At 41.9% G+C, this 22,813-nt stretch overlaps 2 pseudogenes; one reads left to right on the forward strand and one right to left on the reverse strand.

Annotated features, from left to right (window-relative positions):
• Positions 1–14,459, reverse strand: part of LOC108633339 — a 56,940-nt pseudogene extending 42,481 nt beyond the window's left edge.
• Positions 1–22,813, forward strand: part of LOC102185816 — a 298,507-nt pseudogene that overhangs the window by 255,955 nt on the left and 19,739 nt on the right.

Raw genomic sequence — 22,813 nt, forward strand, 5'->3', positions numbered from 1 at the left:
AATTGAAGTAGAATGAGAAAAATATGAGTAGAAATTAGTATCATGAAGGATAATATCAAACCATGTAAAGTATGTTATTTGGAGATTCAGAATAAGGGATAAGTAGAAAAAAAAATTTTAATGATAGATGAAAGTTTTCCAAATTTAATGAAGCTATAAACCCACTGATCCAAGAGGCTAAACAAACCTCAAACAAGATAAACTAAATAAAACCACCTAGGGCACTTGATAATAATTGCTGAAGTCCATTCATAAACAAAAATAACTCTTAACAGCAGCCAGGAAATTTTGACACACTATATATAGAGGAACAATGTTAAGTATTACTGACTTCTTGTTTGAAGTAATGCAAGCCAGATAATTATGCAAAAACATCTTTAGAGTACTCGGCAGGGGGCAAATATTAACATAGAATTCAGATACTTTTGAAAATAACATTCAAACCTGAAAGAAAATTAAAGTGTTTTCAGATGAATAACAGATGATACAATATGAGGCTATCAGACATACACTACACAAAAATGTTATCTAAAGGTCTAAAAGTTAAAGGAAAGTGATAATAAATTAAAGCTTGGATCTACCCAAAGCTATAAGAACTGTGTTAAATGATAATTCTGCAAGTAAATATTTTAAAAACTTCTTCTCATTTTTAAAATACTACAATATTTAAGACAAAAATAACAATTTTGTATTACAAAATCATAATATATTTATAAGTAGAATATATGACAACAGTAACATAAATAACAAGAGCAGTGAAATAGAATTATACTATAATAAGGTCTTAATTACATATTAAGTGACATGATATCTAAAGAAAAATGTGATTAAAAAGTAATATTTTCAACATTATGATAAGCTCTGCAAAAAGAGATATAGCCAATAAACCAACAGAGTATGTAAAATAGAGTATTAAAATGCTCAATTAAAGATTAAAATAGGAACAAAAAAGCATAAAACAGACAGCAAGCTAGTAAACTTAAACACAAGTATATAAATAATTACATTAAATTTAAATAATTTAAACACTCCAACTAAAAGCAAGATGATCAGGCTAGATAAAGTAAGACAAAATCATACACTGTATAAACACAGACACATAGGGTCACAAAGATATACCATGCAAACACTGATCAGAGGAAGCTGTATTATATAGATTAATATTATATGAAGCAAGCCTATAGGATAAAGAATATATTCAGAGAGAAAAGAACATTTCATGATGATAAAATACAAAAGGAATTATGTATGAAAATAAATTATGTATTATGTATGTACTGATTTCAAAATCAGTATGAAGCAACTGAAATGGTGTTTAGAGGAAAATTTACAGCCTTTATGCTTCCTTGAGGCTTACATTAGAAAAGAAAAGAAAACCGAGAGCAAATGATCTAAGATTCCACCTCAAGAACCTATAAAAATACAGCAAATCAAAACCAAACAAGAAGAACAAAAACTAATACAAATCAATGAAATAGGAAACATAAACAATAAAGAAAATCAACAAAGTCAACCGGTAATTCTTTTTGAAAGGCTAATGAAACTGATAATCTTCTAGCAAAAAATTCAATCAAGAAAAACTAAGAGAACATAAATTTAACAACACCAAGAATGAAAGGGGGGGGTTATCACTTTAGATCTTACCGATATTTAAAAGATACATTGTTGCTCAGTCACTAAGTCGTATCCAGTTCTGCAACCCTGTGGACTGCGGCACCCAAGCCTTCCCTGTCTTTCTCTATCTTCTGGAGTTTGCTCAAATTTACATCCATTGAGTCAGTGATGCCATCCAACCATCTCGTCCTCTGTCACCCCCCTTCTCCTCCTGCTCTCATCTCAATCTTTCCCAGCATCAGGGTCTATTCCAATGAGTTGGCTCTTCACATCAGGTGGTCAAAGTATTGGAACTTCAGCTTCAGCATCAGTTGTTTCAATGAATCTTCAAGGTTGATTTCCTTTAGGATTGACTGGTTTGATCTCCTTGCTGTCCAAGGGATTCTCAAAAGTCTTATCCAGCACCACAGTTCAAAAACATCAGTTCTTTGGTGCACAGTCTTCTTTATGATCCAAATCTCACATCCATACTGGACTACTGGAAAAACCGTAGCTTTGACTTTTGTCAGCAAAGTGATGTTTCTGATTTTTAATATGCAGTCTAGGTTTATCATAGCTTTTCTTCCAAGGAGCAAGCATCTTTTAATTTCATCATTGAAGTCACCATCTGCAGTGCTTTTGGAGCCCAGGAAAATAAAATCTGCCACTGTTTCCATTTCTCCCCCATATATTTGCTTCCCAAGTGATGCTAGTCTATCAATTCAGATAGACATAAGAGATGTGGGTTCGATTCCCTTCCATCCTGGGAAGATTCCCTGGAGGAGGAAACAGAAACCCACTTCAGTACTCTTGCCTGGAAAGTCCCATGAACAGAGGAGCCTGGCAGGCTACAGTCCATAGGGTTGCACAAAGTTGGACACAACTGAAGCAACTTAGCACTGCACATTTGCCATGAAGTGATGGGACTGGGTGCCGTGATCTTAGTTTTTTAACAATATGGGGCATGTTCAGAGTGGTGTGACCACAGACTGATCTTAGTTTTTGAATGTTGAGTTTTAAGTCACTTTCTCACTCTCCTTTCACCTTCATCAAGAGGTTCTTTAATTCCTCTTCACTTTCTGTCACTAGAGTGATAACATCTGCATATCTGAGGTTGTTGATATTTCTCCTGAATATCTTGATTCCACCTTGTGCTTCATCCAGTCCAGCATCTCGCATGATGTACTCTGTATATAAATTAAATAAGCAGGGTGACAACATACAGCATTGTCATACTCTTTTTCCTGTGTTAAACCAGTCCATTGTTCCATGTTTGGGTCTAACTGCTGCTTCTTGACAGGTTAGGTAGTCTGGTATTCCCACCTTTTTAAAAATTTTCTACAGTTTGTTGTGATGCACACAGTCAAAAGATTTAGCATAGTCAATGAAGCAGAAGTAGATTTTTTCTGGAATTCTCTTTTTTCTATGATCCAACAGATGTTGGCAATATGATCTCTGGTTCCTCCTCCTTTTCTAAATCCAGCATGTACATCTGGAAGTTCTCAGTTCACATACCGTTGAAGCCTACCTTGAAGGATTTTGAGCATTACCTTGCTAGCATGTGAAATGAGTGCAGTTGTGTGGAACTTTAAACTTTCTTTGACATTGTCCATCTTTGGGATTGAAATGAAAACAAACTGACCTTTTCCAGTTCTGTGGAACTCCATTGCTGAGTTTTCCAAATTTGCTGGCATATTGAGTGCAGCACTCTAACAGCGTCATCTTTTAGGATTTGAACTAGCTCAGGTGGAATTCCATCATTCACTAGCTTATGTCTTCTTAATGCTTCCTAAGGCCCACTTGACTTCAGACTCCAGGATATCTGGCTCTAGGTGAGTGACCACATCATCATCGTTATCTGGGTCAATAAGACTTTTCTTGTCTAGTTCTTCTGTGTATTCCTGCCACCTCTTTTTTATCTCTTTTACTTCTGTTAGATCCTTGCCATGTCTTCCCTTGAAAATACAACTACCAATATTTGAAAGCACAAAAAATGGAAAATTTGAAAAAAAATCTGAGGTTTCTTAAAAAGTTCCCATTAAGAAAATTGCAGTCCTCCAATGTCAGCTCTTTCACAGAGCTCAGAAACAATTTCTACTCTGGATTTATCCTAAACACAGTACTTCACCTTCACCAATCTGATAAAGAGGGTGAAATTCTCTTTCACATCACTTTCCTAAAATTGAGAAGAAACTCCGAGACTTCAGTTTCAATTAGAGAATTGGAACAGACATGCTATTCTCTTCTTACTTCTCCTGTGTCACCACTTTGACCTGCCTTCACCAAAACATGTTTCTGAAAATATAGAAGCGGTAGACCAGAGGGAAGAAACTGACAAAGAGATTAGCACAAGAAAACTGGAACAGTTCATAAACATGTGAAAATCTAAATTAGAACAGCGTTCAGGAGTAAAAACCATAATCAAGGTTAAAATGCCAGAGCACCCTGCTAATTTTTAAGTATATCCTGCTGCTGCTGCTGCTGCTAAGTCACTTCAGTCGTGTCTGAGTCTGTGCGACCCCATAGACGGTAGCCCACCAGGTTCCCCCATCCCTGGGATTCTCAGGGCAAGAACACTGGAGTGGGTTGCCATTTCCTTCTCCAATCTGAACGGTCCAGCAGTCCACAGAGCTGGAGTTTTTACTGTCCAGGGCCAACCAAACCCTTACTCGCCTTTGAGAATCTAATGCTCTAAGAACCAAGTGTGACGAGAGTCTTCCCCCAAGAGTGCTGTAAAGCATGTGATCTGGTTTCCTCATGGTCATTCTGTGAATGAGACAGAGGTGTTTCCTGCTGGGAATCCCCTCCCAGACAAGACAGGCCTTACCTGAGCAGACTGCTCCAACATCCTGGTCATGAGAGAAGGTATCATTATAGTTTTTAAAATCAATATGGACACACTTATGGAGAGTCAAAGTTGATTCAACCTCTCTCCTCTCACAGGAAACATATAAAAACCAAATGGGGCCAAGTCTTGGTCCAAAATATGACCCTCTGGGAGCATCAATGGCAACTCCACATTCCAGTTGTCTGCACACGTCTTCTACATGTGATATGAGCCAGTACTCAGTATACACTGTGCCCCATTCTCCTCTGTACTTCGCTTCCACTCTCCCCTCACAGCGGTGGGCTCCATCCTTCAGCCTCAGCTCCAGAGCTGCAAGAGAGACACAGACACAGGACAGAGGAGAGATTTTAAAAGAGAGTGCAGTGGTGTGCTGGTAAATATTAAAAAAAAAAATCTCTGAGGGGAAAAATATCCCTGCATTTGTTGACTTTTATGGTATAAATATTCCCACATGGCTAACTCGAAGTTCCCAATGTGCCATCACTGAATATGGAGCAGGAAGGGAGGCACCAGGTATTTCTCAGGAGCCTGTAGAACGAGCTCCAGGAACACCACCAAGGACAGGCCTTCAGAGACTCTGGATGCTGCTCTCCCTGCTCAAGGCTACTAGGGCCCAGCTTCCCCGTCTCAGTTACGGCTCATGGCCCGGGATCCAGGGAGGAATCTCCCTCTCCTTCCCTGTCCATAGGGAGCATCTCATCCAGCTCAGGAACAGAGGGCTCAGGCAACAGGCTCTACAGTGTCCTGATAGTTCCTGTCACCTGGTGTTCACATCCTTGTGTAATCCCCACACTAGAATGTATCTAGTAACATGCATGTAACAAATGGAATTTGGCAAAAGTGATGAGATGTCACTGAAGAGATTAGGTTTCAAGATGACTCTGGTTTCCCTTTGAAGACCTATCTTACTCTCTGTTTTATTTCTGCTTTATTGACTATGCCAAAGCCTTTGACTGTGTGGATCACAATAAACTGTGGAAAATTCTGAAAGAGACGGGAATACCAGACCATCTGACCTGTCTCTTGAGAAACCTGTATGCATGTCAGGAAGCAACAGTTAGAACTGGACATGGAACAACAGACTGGTTCCAAATAGGAAAAAGAGTAGGTCAAGGCTGTATATTGTCACCTGCTTATTTAACTTATATCCAGAGGACATCATGAGAAATGATGGGCTGGAAGACGCATAAGCTGGAATCAAGATTGCTGGGAGAAATATCAATAACCTCAGGTATGCAGACAACACCACCCTTATGGCAGAAAGTGAAGAGGAACTAAAAAGCCTCTTGATGAAAGTGAAGGAGAAGAGTGAAAAAGTTGGCTTAAAGCTCAACATTCAGAAAATGAAGATCATAGCATCTGGTCCCATCACTTCATGGCAAATAGATGGGGAAACAGTGGAAACAGTGTCAGACTTTATTTCGGGGGGCTCTAAAATCACTGCAGATAGTGATTGCAGCCATGAAATTAAAAGACGCCTACTCCTTGGAAGGAAAGTTATGACCAACCTAGATAGCATATTGAAAAGCAGAGACATTACTTTGCCAACAAAGGTCCTCTAGTCAAGGCTATGGTTTTTTCAGTGGTCATGTATGGATGTGAGAGTTGGGCAGTGAAGAAAGCTGAGTGCTGAAGAATTGATGTTTTTGAACTGTGGTGTTGGAGAAGACTCTTGAGAGTCCTTTGGACTACAAGAAGATCTTCAAACTATAGCATGACTATTTTAAGATATTAAGAATTTATGCAATGATTTCGTACTTTGCTGAACATGAAAGTGACAGAAATCTGTATTATTTTGCTAATATAGTCTTAGAGTCATTCTTCTAATTCCATTTCATAGGTCTATAAAGTGCTTATTGAAAATCAAAGTTATGTGTAAACATTAGTAAAATCTCAATATGATTATTTCATTAAATATTATAATTGTATTTTTAAAATAATGCTATAGTTTAATTTCATTTTATTCATTAAAAATCTAAGTATATAAAAAAAGAAGATCCAACCAGTCCATCCTAAAAGAGATCAGTCCTGGGTGCTCATTGGAAGGACTGATGTTGAAGCTGAAACTCTAACACTTTGACCACCTCATGCGAAGAGTTGACTCATTGGAAAGAGCCTAATGCTGGGAGGGATTGGGTGCAGGAGGAGAAGGGGACAACAGTACGAGATGCCTGAATAGCATCACTGACTCGATGGACATGGGTCTGGGTAGACTCCAGGAGTTGTGAAGGACAGGGAAGCCTGGCATGCTGCAATTCATGGGGTCGCAAAGAGTCAGACACGACTGAGTGACTGAACTAAACTGAACTGAACTGAACTGAACTGAACTCCATCTCTCTCTTGCTGACAAGGAACCAAGGGAGGCCTCTTGGCAACAGCCAGCAAGAGACTGAGGCTCTCAGTTAAACAGTCTCCTGAAGTCTGAATGCTGCCAATAACCAGGTGGGTGTGAGTGGTACCCACCCCTCGTTGAAACTTCAGATGGTTGAACCAGTGAGACAACATGAGTCAGAGAACCCTGGTAATCCTTGCCGATTCCTAGCCCATGGAAATTATGAGGTGCTAGGTATTTGCTGCTTTAAGCTGTTGTTTTGTTTTGTTTTTTATTTATTTTTGGCTGTGCTGGGTTTTTGTTGCCACTCACAGACTTCCTCTAGTTACAGAGAATGGAGGCTACTCTTCATTGTGGTGCATGAGCCTCTCATGCCAGTGGCTTCTGTTGTTGCTGAGCACAGGCTCTAATCACGAGGGCTAAGATGCCAAGATTTCAGTAATTTGTAGCACAGCAACACATAACTAATGTAGGAAGGCATTATGCTAAGTGAAAGAAGTAAAACAGAGAAAAGCAAATACTGTTTGATCTCATTTATATGTGAAATCTAAAAAAAAAATCGTAGATAAGGAGAGTAAATTGGTGGTTGTCTGGGTAGAGGTGGGAGTGGGAGGAAAGGATGATGATGGTACAAACGTCTACTTAAAACATAGATAAGCCCTGGGGATGGAATGTACATGTGACTGTAGTTGACAATCGTTGTTTAGTCACCAAGCCATGTCCGACTCTCTGCAACCCCATGAACTTCAGCACACCAGGCTTCCCTGTCCTTCACTATTTTCTGGAGTTTGCTCAAACTCATGTCCATTGAGTTGGTGATGCCACCCAACTCTCTCATCCTCTGTCACTCCTTTCTTCTCCTGCCCTCAGTCTTTCCCAACATCAGGGTCTTTTCCAGTGAATTGGCTCTTCATATCAGGTGGCCAAAGTATTGGAGCTTCAGCATCAGTCTTCCAATGAATATTCAGGGTTGATATCCTTTAGGATTGACAGACTTGATCTCCTCGCTGTCCAAGGGACTCTCAAGAGTATTCTCCAGCACCACAGTTTGAAAGCACCACTTCTTCAGTGCTCAACCTTCTTTATGGTCCAGCTCTCACAACCATACATGACTACTGGAAAAGCCATAGATTTGATTATAGGAGTTTTGTTGGTAAAGCGATCTCTCTGTTTTTTAATATGCTGTCTAGATTTGCCATAGCTTTTCTTCCAAGGAGAAAATATCTTTTGATTTCATAGCTTCAGTCACCATCTACGGTGATTTTGGAGCCCAAGAAAATAAAATCTGTCACTGTTTCCACTTTTTCCCCATCTTTTTGCCAAGAAATGATGGAATCAGTTGTCATGATCTTAGTTGACAATACTGGATTGTATATTTGATCATTACTAATAAAGTCAATCTTAAAAGTTCTCATAACATACACACAGTAACTATGTGACATGATGTGATCAATGTGTTAACTAACTTAATTATGTTAATAGTTTCAAAATACATATGTATTTCTTTTTTAATACTTTAATTTTTGGAGTATAGCTGATTTACAATGTTGTATTAGTTTCAGGTGTACAATAAAATGACTCAGTTATACTTTTTAATACATATACTCATTCTTTTTTAGATTCTTTTCTCTTCTAGCTTATCACAGAATACTGATTAGACTTCCCTGTGCTATACAGTAGGTCCATGTTGATTATCTATCATATATATAGTAAGGTGGATGTGTGTTAAATTTCAAATTCCTGATTTCTCCCTCTCCCTAACTCCCAACATTTCCCCTTGTGTAACCATAAGTTGTTTTGGATATCTGTAAGTCTGCTTCTGTTTTGTAAATAAGTTCATTTGTATCCTTTTAAAATTAATTTTTATTGGAGTATAGTTGCTTTACAATGTTGTATTTCCTCTGTACAACAAAGTGAATCAGTTATTTGTTGTTGTTCAGTTGCTAAGTCATGTCTAACTCTTTGTGAATTCATGGACTGACACACTCTAGGCTCACCTGTCCTCCACTATCTCCTGAAGCTTGCTCAAATTCAAGATGATTTGTAATCATCATGCTATCTAACCATCTCCTCCTCTGCTGCACCCTTCTCTTCTTGCCTTCAATGTTTCCCAGATAATTTCCAATGAGTTTGCTCTTGGTTGAGTCCCTTTTCTCCACACCATCCCCAGTATTTATCACTTATAGAATTTTTGATGGCCAGTTCTGACTGGTGTGAGGTGATGCCTCATTGTACTTTTGATTTGCATTTATCTGATAATTAATGGTGCTCAGCATCTTTTCATGTGTTATTTGGACACCTGTATGTCTTCACTGGAGAATATATATGCTGGGGACTGCCCGTGAAGGGTTAAGTCCTGGGAGCTGCTCGGCGTTATGCAGAGCCTTAGGCATGTTCCTAAGCTCCCTGTCCCACCCCCCTGAAGAATTTATTACCCTTAAGGCTCCAGGACGTCTAGTTCTTGCAACGTTTCATAGAAGATAGATTAGCTTATTGATAGAAGATAGATTATCTTATTGTGATCTGTACACAATGGTAAGGGTCTTGTGATTGTATCTGGAGATTAAAACAATCTTGTGAATGTCAGAAGTCACGTACTTTATCCTATATATACTGCAGCACAATAAAGAAAGGCATCAGCCATTTTGGTCTGATCCTCTCAACCCCATCTTTTGTCTCTCTCTTATTTCTCTTAGCGGGGACGCTCCATTCTCTCCCTGCGCAGGTGTGACTCTTGCTTGTGCTGGCCGCGGCATATATACATATGTATTTCAAGTCATCATACTGTACACTTTTCACTTATATCTTATTATATGGTGATTACCTTCCAATAAAGCTGGAAACAATAGATTAAAAAAACTATATAAAGAGACACAAACTTTTGCAAATGCAAGGGAAAAATGACAGGAATAATAGTAATGGGAGCTTTAAATATATTTCTCAGCTTTTAATACTTGAAATGGTCATCTGAACTAAATTCAATGGGGAAAAAGTGGAAGTAGCGACAGATTTTATTTTTTGGGTTCCAAAATCCCTGTGGACAATGACTGCAACCATGAAATTAAAAGACACCTGCTCCTTGGAAGAAAAGCCATAACAAACCTAGTCAGTGTATTAAAAAGCAGAGACATCACTTTGCCAACAAAAGTCCGTATAGTCAAAGCTATGTTTTTTCCTGTGGTCATGTATGGATGTGAGAGCTGAACCATAAAGAAAGCTGCGTGCATGAGTGCCAAGTCGTTTCAGTAGTGTCCAACTCTTTGTGACCCTATGGACCACAGCCTGCCAGGTTTCTCTATACATGGGATTCCCCAGGCAAAAATACTGGAGTGGATTGTCAGTTCCTTCTCCAGGGGATCTTCCCAACCCAGGGATGGAAACTGCATCTCTTATGTCTCCTGCATTGCAGGCGGGTGCTTTACCACTAGCACCACCCGGGAAGCAGCACCAAAGAATTGATGCTTTTGAACTGTGGTGTTGGAGAAGATTCTTGAGAATGCCTTGGACTGTCGGGAAATCAAATCAGTCAATCCTAAAGGAAATCAACCCTGAATATTCATTGGAAGGACTGATACTGAAGTTGAAGCTCCAATACTTTGGCGACTTGATGCAAAGAGCTAATTCACTGGGAAAAAAAAAAAAAAAAAACCCTGCTGGTGTCCCCACTGATGGCACTTCTCATGGTTTATTATAATTTCTAGTTTTATTGTCCAGCTTCACTAGACTATCAGTTAATATGGGCCAGGGAGCTTTATTCACCATCACCAGGGCCTCAGCATCTGGTGAATTGCACAGGGTATGGATTGAATGCCCCACAAACCCATCTTTAAAATAATAAACATTTCTGGAATGAAAGTCTAAATAAATTCTGAAAAGAAGTTATGGAAATGATATAATTTAGCACACTTATGGCATTCAAATCAGTAAGAAAAGAAAAAGAAATAATTCAAGAATGACATTGGAAAAAATAAAATAAAATTAGGTAGAATGTCATATCATATATAAAATAACTGACAGAATTATTTAGTATTTACACATGTAAATATATTCATAAAATTATTAAAGATAAACATAATTTATTTAAATTTGAAGTGGGGAAGAACATGCTTGACAAGGCTCTGAAAGTGGAAACAAAACAGGAAATTTTAATAGGCAATTAATATTATTGGAAACTTCCATGAGGGACTTCCCTGGTGGTCCAACAATTAGGACGCTGCACTTCCAATGAAGGTAACACAGGCTTGATTCCTGGTCTGGTTTGGTACAGCCAAAAAAAATCAAACAATAAACTGAAGGAGGCATATTCAGTCTATAAATAATGTAATTCAATAGGACGGGGACTTGCACCCAAACTGCTTGCTTTCAAGTCTTACCTCTATTTCTTACAACTGACTCATCTTGGGCAAGTGACTTTGCTTTGCCTCAGTGGTCTGTTTGGTGGATAAAGTACATATTCTGCCTTGTTGGACTGTTGTGTGCTCAAATGAGTTCATATAAGTAAATGCACTGTAGGTTGTTGCAGTAGATGATATAGTAGTATAAAGAGCTTGAATACAAATCATGACAAAAATGATAGCTGTCACAAGGTAAAAAGGACAAATGTAATGAGCAAAGTAATTCACAAATGAAGGATTAAATTAGCTAATATATGCGAGTATTTGCCTACCAAACTGGCTAAGATTTTAGAACGTCATAAGAAGACAAAGTTGGTGAAGTTATGTGGAAACTAACATTCTCATTCACCATTTGTAGAACTAAAGTTCAATACAGCTATTTCTGGCAAGCATTAATCTCCATGTACCAAAAACTTTAAAGTTATAGGTACAAAGCCTTAAAGCGTTAGAGGTACTCAGCCTATAAAGCAGCAACTCCACTTTTTTTTTCAACATTTAAATATTTGTTTATTTGTCTGTTTATTTGGCTGCCCAGGTCTTAGTTGCCATATGCAGGATCTTTAGCTGCAGGATGCAAACTCTCAGTTGCCACATGTGGAATCTAGTTCCCAGACCAGGGATTGAATCTGGGATCCTGCACTGGCAGCATGGAGTCTTAGTTACTGGACCATCAGGGAATTCCCGGAAACCTCACCTTTAGAATAGGATTAAGAGAAGCAATCATGGATGGTCCTACATTTAAACACAGGGAAGTTCAGAGTAACATTTTTCATAATAGCAAAAAATTGTTGAAAACAACTAAATGCTCAATACAGACAGTCAGGTGAGCATATTGCACTTCTGCATATAGTGAAATAACTGGAGGCAGTTAAAAAATTCAGTTCTATCCCTGTGATAGCCTGTATTTTTAAATTCTACAATAGAATGCTTTAGTGTGTAAAAGAATAGTTAATGATATAGAAAAATGTCCAAAATATATTCTGGATTGTAAAAACGGGATAAAAAACAACATATGCCAAATTATCTAATCCTGAGGATCTACATTTTTGTCTAATGGTATCAACTGCATTTGAGAGATAGTTTTATGCCAATGCCCATCATGAATTTCAAGGTGGAGATTCCTGTAACGTGTGAGAAATCATCAGGTGCTCAGAAAAGCCAAGACTGTTATTTACAAGGAGCAAGTCTACTGCAGCCTGAAGTAGAAGAATAAGATGTTATAGGATAACTCTGAATGGTGTTGTCTCAAAGAAAATGAAAATAGTGCTTGCTTTGGTGAAATATTCTTGCTTCTTAAAAACAGCTGATGCTACTTCCTACAATTTTCCTTGTAACAGGAAGGGGCCATGCATCAAAACATCTGTCATCTCCCCCTTGTGAGACCAAAACCCACCTCTGACCTCCAGAGCCCTCAGGAGGAGACGCTTCACCGGCATCTGCTCAGCACTCAAGGAGCAGCGACGAGGAGGGAAGGGCTTCCCAAGGAGAGCTGTGGACTGGAGGCTGAGGTCTAAGGGATGGCAGGGAGCTCTGAGATGAGATGGGGCTGCAGTGAGTCTCAGCCAGACCAGTACCCACATCTGAGAGGGCCGCCTCCACCAGACTGGAGACCAGATTCTCCACAGCCGCAGCCCTGACGCCTGCCGTCCTCTCACTCAGGGGAAACCAGCTCCAGGGAGGGACAGGAGAGGGCACGAGGCAGAAAGTGCTCTCTAGAGTCACAGCAGATCCTGGGAGGGGAAAGGACCATCCCAGGCCCCCAGCAAATCAGGAAATGTCACAGGGAATGGGGCAGAGACACCTGGGCTGCACAACAACTGATCTCTACAGACAAGAGGTCCCCGCTCCTGGCTGTGGGCTTCTGCTCCGTAACGGACACCTGGTGGGGACAGGTGAGATAAGCAGGCAGAGCCTCTCACAGAGCCCAGTGCTGGGCAGACGCAGCAACATGCAGAGGGGAGCCTGGGGGATGGGAGAGAGGAGCCAGAGAGAGGCAGGCAGGTGCGCCATCATCTCTGATCTGGTCACATGCAGCGGCCATGACACCCAGCCCTGTGGGACCCTGTGTGCTTCACAGACCCGCGGACTCAGTCCCTGCTCAGCAGCCCCGTTCCTCTCACACAGACAGGATCCACACACACTCACACGCACTCACACGCACATACACACAAACTCCTCATACACTCCCACTCCACACACACACACACAAACTCCTCACTCACTCCTCACACACACACCCTCTCACACACACTCCACACACACACACCCTCACACACCTCACACACCCTCACACACACACAAACTCCTCACACATGCCTCACAATCACACACACACACTCCACACACAACCTCACACAATCCTCACACCCAAACACACTCCACACACAACCTCACACACTCCTCACACCCAAACACACTCCTCACTCACCCGCTCACACACACACACACACACACACTCCTCACCCTCACACACACACTCTCACGCACTCCTCACACACTAACTCCTCACACATCCTCACACCACACACAGACACACACAAGGTCCTCACACACTCCACATACCCCTCACACACTCCTCACACACCCTTGCAAACACACATACCATTGCACACAAACACAAACTCCTCACACACTCCACACACACACCCTCACACACACACACACACTCTCTCTCACACACACCCTATCTCTCTCACACACACACACACACACACACTCATCACAAACCCCTGCAAACACACATATCCTTGCACACAAACACAAACTCCTCACACACAGACACAGACACACACACACACACACACACAAGCACAGAGCCTACAGGAGCACAGACACAAGAAACATTGGGACCCAGGGACAGTGCTCACACACCAGGCACATGGAGGGTGTGGGAACAGCCCAGAGTCCCAGCTGGGGTCAGTCGCTGGACCTTCCACACACTGGGAGCCACTGGGACTCCTAGAAGCTCCCTGAGAAGAAGGGAGACAGCGGAGAGGACTCAGGCTGACCCAGCTCGGTCCAGACCAAACCTCACTGCTCTGTAAAATCTGCCGCTATGACCAGTATAGCCAGCACAGTAGAGGAACCAGCGTTCACAGTCAGCGTGGCTCTTTTTTGGTCAAAAACACTGAGGCTCGGCTCCAGAACTCCAGACACCTTTCCTTTCACCAAGCGGTCCACTCCCCTGCCGTGGACCCAGGACAGAGGGCCAGCTCTTACCCTGACCACCCACCATGGTACTGAGGAGGAGGACACAGAGTCCCCGCAGGAAGAGATGTCTGCCCAGAGCCATCCTGACCCTACGTCCTCAAGGTCACAGTCCCAGCTGCAGGATCAGCCTGTGAGGAGGTGTCAGGGTGCCGACCAGGGTCTATATAGACCACCCCTTACACCCTCCCTCCTGAGAGCCAATAGCGACACCTCTCACCATTTCAGGCACTATCGGAGGCTGCATCTGCCGCTTTCTGAAGCTCAAACACCAATGAGCTTCTGAATCTTCAACATCTCCTTATATGAGCAACATGGTCCTTTGACCTCCTGCTTCCGTGGTCCTGAGAGCCGGGCCCCCTGACCAGGGCTGGAGTAGAAAAGTCTCATCAAAAACTATGAGTACCATTCTTTCCTCTGATTACCTTGGCCAGTCCCCAAGGACTGTAAGATCTGGCAGGGTCAGGTTGTGGAATTCACTGGACCATGGAGAATAACTTCAGTGATATCCAGCATTGATCTTCCCCAGCACTGAGCTCAGGGTCAAGAAGAGTACTACAAGAAGGCTTCAAATACGAGAACATTTCTTGGGCCAGCAGAAAATGAGGACAAGGATTTCAGGAATTCACAGGTGACCGTGGAGAGGGTGGGGAGGGAACCGTTAAGCTGAGTTTGCAGGTCTCCTCTCAGAATGACCTGGAGACTGGGTCCCGGAGAAGGTGCCTGTACGCTCAGTTGTGTCCTACTTATTGTGACCCCTGGACTATAACCCACCAGGCTCCTCTGACCACAGGATTTCCTAGGCAAGAGTACTGGAGTGGGTTGCCATTTCCTTCTTGAGGGAATCTTCTCGACCCAGGCATTGAACCCACGTCTCCTGCATCCCCTTCATTGGCAGGCAGGTTCTTTATTGCTGAGCCACCTGGGAAGCCCTATAAGGGATTTGCAGACATGCTAAGTCCCTTTCCCTTTATTGCATTAATTTTATGTGAAATATCCCTCTCAGCTAGTCAACAAATGATGCTTCAAGAAAGAGATTGCTGTTACAGGAGACAAAGAGAAAGTAGGAGTTATCATTCAACTCTAGTCTGCCAAAATAGGATTTGGGGATCTAAGAGAAGAAAACCTATAACTTAGAAAGATTTGGATTTTCTAAACTTCACATTGTCCCTCTTTGCATATTGAGAGTTTGGTTTCATAGGATTCAGAACACCCTTGTATTATAAGCCATAACTAAAGAAGATGTAAAATATAATTTAAAGCAACTGCCCCCAGACAGAAGGATAAATAGAAAGTATTCTGCTGCACAGTGGCTGCAGGCAAGGGGCAAAGAAGAGTCAAGTGAAGCAGAAAACAGAAGAGGGTTCATTCATTCTAGCCTAAGAGGAAAGGCGGCAGCAAGAATGGAAGCCCAGGTGGGTTGAGGGCACAGAGCCAAGCAGAAGGGGCCGATGTCCAGTGTGGCCACCGCTGCCTTGTTCTGTTTCCGCTGATCAGAGAAGCTCCCAGATGCTCTCCAGAAAGTAGCCCAGGGATGAGTATAGAGACTGAGTAGGGCCATAAGTGATGCAAGACAGAGCTCCCCCATCGAAATCCAAGGTCACTAACATGCTGCCCTCATTCCTCATAATCCCTCAGGCTCAAGATGCCCCTCTGTGGTCCACACAAACCCACCCTGAGGCCCCTTCACCCTGACTCTCATCATTTCAGCACAAATGTGGGGAGGACCCACCTGTGACACACAAGCCCCAGAGTCCCTAACAGAGCTCAGAGATGGCTTCAGATCCTTCCCCTCCCACAGCTGAAGGTCCCAGTGAGGCCAACACTGAGGGCAGCTGCAGACCAGTCCACAGCCCTGTCACATCCCCACTGAAGAAACACCTCATCCTGGTCAGCAGACATAGCTTCTCTGTCCTTGAGACTCAGGTAAATAAAAAGGGAGAAAAGTCAACTGAACATACGCTCTTCTCCCTCTAAATATGCTAATATTAACCCATTATTTTGCAACTGTCACTTATTTGCCCTGTGTTCCTCTGACTTCCAAGCCTCCATCTGTACATGAACCCCATCTCCTCTGGATGCTTAAAACAGTAGTGATAATAACTGATTATAAATATCAAAACCAGAACTCAGGGACTGGAGTAGGAACAGGATCTGCTCAGTCACTAGAGTCGATGCTGTACTCCCCCTGGGGCCCAGAGTCATCATTTCTTACCCAGTTACGGACTCTGCAGCATCACCAGAAACCACCAGACAAACACCTAGAACATAGGACGTGCTTCCTGGAGTCCAGTCATTCCTCCCACAGGATGACACAGGGATGTGTTTAGTGAACCAGGTACACATGGTCTCACCTCGGGATTGAGATCTTACAAGTGAAATACTGTTATGGACTTCATACCCTGTTATAAGGATGAAGTGGGCTGGAAGGAGTGGTTAAGCCAGCGCTGGCAGGCTGTGCCCAGGCAGCACCCTCTACCCCAGTGCTGGGGATGCAGGGTCAGCATGGACCAACTCACCCTCTGATGAAGTTTCGTCTTCTCTGACACATAAGAAAATCTCAGTGTCTAACCTCATCCAAGATTTGAAGGAGGAAAGCTTTAGGGAGGACACTAACCCAGCTGTGTCTATGTGAACTTCAGGGGTCAGGAGAATAGGCTCAGGAACCAGTTTGCCCCGGCCTGACTCAGAGCTCAGCCACATACCATGTGTGTGACCTTGAACAGGGTCCTTACACTCTCTGTATAGTGGCTTTGTCTGTAAAAGGAGAGTTATACTTGTGTATAGATGACAGAGTTTTGGTTAGAATTAAATGAGTTGGCATTAGTAAGAGATATAACCACCAGTCAACAGTAGTACCTCATCTTGGCAGAGAAGTAATATTAGGGCCCTTCTCTCCATCCCATCCCAGGAATCCCAGGACTCTAGAACAGGAATTCAATTCTGTTACCTGGAGCCTTGACTGGAGCTGTCAGAACTCTCCCAGGAACCACACGCTGTGACGGTGATTGGGGCCAGAGTTGTGAGTCTTCCACACATCTCCCCTTTTCTCTGTGCCCCAGAGACAGGTTCTACTGCTCATGAACCTCAAACTTACCAACTGTGAACCTCATGAATTAAGTTGTTTACTTGCTAAGTTTACTTTATAAATGGACTTGGTAAAGGTTCTGTGTCTAATTCACCTCCTTATCTCCAATGCCTGTTAATTAAAAATCCTAAATGATGTCTATTGTATACCTGAATGAATGAATGTCAGCCAGGTATTCTACACAAATCATTTCAAACAAAAGAAATCTTTTGAGTTATAATCTAACTTGGTGTGAGGACTTAACAGCACAATGCAAGTTGTGTCACTTGTTGTAATGCTATTTCAATATGATTAAATGGCATAAGCTAGGTATGGTTCACTTCTATACTTTTCTGCAATGAATGCAGTCAATTGCAATACCAGAAACAAGGCTAGCCCCATTCCAAGAGCGGTGCTGAGAGAGCCAGTTCTAAATACGTATAAACACTGCATCTTTGAATATCTGAAGATAAAGAAGACAAACCTCAGCACACTGACAGGTGAACACCATGAAGCCTCCTGTTCTGGTCTTAATCAGATAGGGCCATGTGGTCTGGATGTTTATATATGTATCATTTGGCATATTTTCAGTTTAAACCACATATAACTGTAACAGGAAGAAATTTTTTTATAAAAAATTTTAGTGTAACAAGTTCTGTATTGAATTAGAAGTGCAGAAGTAAAAAGCAGGAAGAATCCTGTTCTTTAACTTAGACTGTTTATTCAGTCTTATGGATTGTAAAGCTATACAATATGTAGCATTATTATTCCCAAATCACCATGAAAATATGGAGGTTTCAGAGGTTCAGTAATCTCTTTGCTAGGAAAGTTAATAATTAAATATCCTTGGTAGAGGGACATTTTCGGGACCAATCAGAGTGACTAATATACAAAATATTCTTGAATTTAAAAAGAACTATATGACTTCAAAAGGAACCAATTAATTGAGTTGTTACACCAAAGTACTGGAGACCCACCTCACCATCTGTGTTCCTTGCATGGCTGGGACCAAGATTTGTAAAGGCTTCTGTACTAAAGACCACTTCATCACAAGGGCATAGAATGAGCTTGGTCATGAGCTGGTCATGAGTTGACTGAGATCCAACCCATCATCTCTCTTCAACCCTTTACAGTGTATTACTGGCAACATCAAAACAAAGAGTGTGGCACTGAGTTGGCCTCCTTCATTCCTCCATAGTGCAACATCAGATACCCAGAGACCAGAGCAGATCAATGCTACTAAATCAAAGACAGGCAGATTCTAAGTGGAGAGCACGCAGACAAAGGGCCTTTCCTTGCTGCTGTTGGAAAGGAAGAAGCCCCCTCATCCCAGACACCATCTGTGAGAGGAGAGACGAGAAGATGCCTCCTGAAATAGAGGAAAACAAGTCTCAGCAGGGAGCTTGAACTGGAGTTGACAAGATAATTATTAACATAAATCCGAGCTAACTTGGGGGACAAATTTTAAATGGGAGAGTCTGTGTTAACTTCATGGAAATTTCAGTCCATGTAAACACCCCTTGCTACTGCACAAGATGAAATCAGTTATAAAAATAGCGAATATCACATTTATGTATATTTGAATCTAGAGGACACATTTTCAAGCCCACTACGAAAGAAAATATGTATAACCTCCTTTGTTTTTAAATGCTCAGAGTTGTCATCTCTGTGAACGCTTTCTAATTCTTCTAGTTTAGAATTACTGCTGTCTCTATTTAATCTGTAAAAACTTTCTTTTTGTCTCTAAAGTGGTGTTTTTTGAGCAGCAAGTATTGTGTCTGTTCTTCAGTGCCTCCATAAGGTCAAGTAAGGACACGTAGAAAGAGCTTAACAAACACCAGATAAGCAATGAACGCGGGAGCAAACGCTGACACTCGCCCTGCAGTGAGCGCCACTGAGGGGGGAAGGGAGGCGGGGGCGGGGGAGACACAACTCTGATTCATCCCACTGGAACAAGCTGAAGTGGAGGAGGGGGTCAGAGACACAGCAGACCAAGGAGCCAGATAGAGAATGCCTTCAAACCCCACTCCGGAGGGTCAGAGCACGTCCAATCTCTGCACAAAGCTGTGCCTAAGAAGCTTCTCCAAGGTGAGAAAAAGCTGACAGCACTGCTCTCAGGAGCTCTACTGAAGGACCTGGATAGACAGTGATGCTCGTCAAACAGCTGCATTTCCACCCCCCGGTGACGCACTGTGGCCAGGGAAGCGTGGGCGGTGTCGCCTGTGGCACCTCTGAGTGGAGGCCGGAAAAGCCCAAGTGTCACTCTCCAGTCTCTCTCTTTCTCCTGCCCCAGAGGCTGCGTGTTCCAGATGGTGCATGTGCAAGAGCCTCCCAGACCACAGACGTCCGTAGGTTGTGATGAGTGTGTGTGTATGTGTGTGTCTGTATATGAGTATGTAAGTGCGTGTTCATTTGTGTATGTGTGTGTATATGTATGTGTATGTGTGTGTGTGTGTTGCCACTGAGATTTGCGGGTCACTTTTTCCAGCAGCAGAGCAGAGTCTCTTCTGATGGATACAAGGGAGAAAGAAGACTTGAAGACAGAATCTGTCACGTGAAGCAGGTCCTTTCCGGGATCTCCTCTTCCTTCTTTGTCTTCATCCCAAGCTGCTCCCTCTGATCCCACCTTGCTTCCTCTGTTGGGCTTGGTTGTTTCTCAGTCACCATTTCTGATTGACCAACAACTAGATCTAAGTCCTGTTTAAGAGCACCCGCCCCTGCTGCATCTCCTGTTCCCTTTACATCACTCCGGTGACAGTCAGGCTCAGTTTCCCAGATTTCTCTCTTAGCATCTTGACCTTCATCCTTAAACAGCTCTTCTTTCCTCTGAGTTAGCCAATCCATCATCTTTGATCCTGTTTTTACCTTCCACCAATCCTGTACAGGCAGCATGTATTTCTAAGCCCCCTAAGTTTTTTCTTGATTTCCTGAACAAATCTGATTCCTGGATTTAGTGCTCCAGGCAGATAATTAACTACTTCACCTTTTGTTAAGAAATAATTTTGCTGAATCTTTTCCCCTGAACTCAAGAAAATGCCACATTCAAAACCTATATTCTTATGAGCACAGTCCTAGGGCTCCCCTCCCAGGACTTAGAAGGTGAAGGTGAAGCTTTGCTAGCTTCACGATTAATCCACCTCTGTTCAGAGTTGATGTAATTGCCAACTCCAGAGCTATTGAGTTCTTGTGGGCGGTCATTCTTAAGCCACTTAAACCCAAGATTAGTGCCACTGGGATGACACTCAGAGTTCAAAGGCTGAGTGGTTGGTCAGACTTGAACTCTGTGACCTGATGCTTTACTGCACATGGAGCTTTGGTGCAGCTGAGTCCAGTCTGAGGACCAGCCTAAGAACACTGGAAATACAGCAAAATGTGTTCCTCCTTTAACATCTGAAAGTCTGTGAACAGATTCTCTCTTCCTTATCATCGAATCCTTCCCCATCTGGGCATGCTATCCGAGGCTCCTACAGGCTACAGGTATCTGCTGAGGCCCTGCCAGGGTCCAGGATTGGAGTGAGGTCTGGACCTGAGTATAAGCTCTGTATTTCTACTCTCTATAAGTTAATAGATGCTCATCTAAGGTTTATTGAATGATTGAATGGCACTATGCTAGATATTCAAGAGAAATTATCTTAACTATGAAGACCTATTTTTGAGGACATCATTTAGCTAACTGACCTTTTTGTTTTAAAGGTAAGTGTTTTCAGCAATTGACAGACCAAAACTTGATTTTCAAACAGAAGGTGCATATCACCACCAGATACATCACAACAAACACTGCAAATCTCCATCTCTAAGGATACACAAGACAAACCACAACACACTCACATGTGGCTTCTTATTAAGTCTTAATCAGACCCAACAGAGGAGACCGGGTATTGGGATGGTTTATCACTTGGCAGTTTTTCAATTAAAACCACACAGGAACATCACAAGAAGAAAATCTGCAATTAAAAAAGTACAGCCACACCGTCTATATGACATACGGAAGGAGATGAGGTGCAGAAAGAGTTCTTTGGCTTAAAATAACAAACAGACTAATTAGTCTTTCACTTTGTGAAGGGAAGGTCTCTCTGGGGCTGATACTGAAGGATGCTGTAGAGACCAGGATAACTCGACTTTTCTGTACAACAGTTAGAACTGTGAATTGATCGTTTTGGATAATAATGCGCTTTAATTTTTCTCTCTCTACTTTTTGTGAATCTACTGTAGGTTTTTGTCACCACATGGCTCACATAAAACGTCTTAAAGACACAACAGTCTACATTACACTGATAACAAATTAATTTCAATCACATACAAAAGCTCTACATTTTGATCCTCTCCTATACTTTCTCCTTTTGATATCAGAATTTATCTCTCTTTATATTGTATATCACTAACAAAATATTTTTTCTCTATGGTTATTTTAATGCTCACCTTAAACTAGAGCTAACTGGTTAGCACACTACCATATTCAGTGCTGGAATATTCGGAATTGCATTACATATTTAAGCTTACAAGTCTGTTGTACAGTTTCACTTCTTTAATATAATAATTAGTATCCTTCATTTGGGCTTCCCTGGTGGCTCAGAGGTTAAAGCATCTGCCTGCAATGCGGGAGACCTCAGAACTCCCCTCAGCAATCTTGTAAGACAAAACTCTGTTGGTGAACTCCCTCAACTGTCGTTTTTTGGGGAAAGTTTTTCACTCATCTTCATTTCTGAAAGACAATCTTCCTGAGAAAAGTATTCTTGGTTTGCAGGTTTTTTCTTTCATCAGTTTGAATATATCATCCCTTTCTCTCTTGGCTTGTCAGCTTTCTTGTGAGAAGTCTTCTGATATTCTTAAGGATCTTCAGAGAATTTCTTTTTTGCGAGCATTTGCTTTTATCTTGATGCTTCTAAAATTCTCTCTTTGTGTTGATTACAATGTGTCTTGGAGACAATCATTTTGAATGAACTCTGAGGAGTGACCTATTAGCTACATGAACTTGAATGTCTAAATCTTATCAGATGTGGAACTTTTCTGGTATTATTTCTTCAAGTACAATCTCTGTCCCTTTCTCCCTCTCTTTTCCTTCTGGGACACCAATAATGTGCAGGTTGTTACTGTGAATGTTTTCCCATAGTTCACACAGGTTCTTTCACACTTTTTTCGTTCTTTTTTCTTCTTTGTCCTCTGGCTGGGTAATTTCAATTATCTTGTCTTCTGCCTCAAAGATTCTTCTGCTATTGCTGATGCTTTCTGTAGCATTTTTCCATTTTGTTGCATTTCATTCATTGTAATCTTAAAATAATTTCTTTTGATTCCTTCTCTTTTTCTGCCTCATTGCTTCACAGCTCAGATCTCAGTTCTCTGACCAGGATTGAATCCAGGCACAGCAGTGAAAG

Source organism: Capra hircus, chromosome 5, assembly GCF_001704415.2.
Source record: "Capra hircus breed San Clemente chromosome 5, ASM170441v1, whole genome shotgun sequence".
Taxonomy (NCBI): domain Eukaryota; kingdom Metazoa; phylum Chordata; class Mammalia; order Artiodactyla; family Bovidae; genus Capra; species Capra hircus.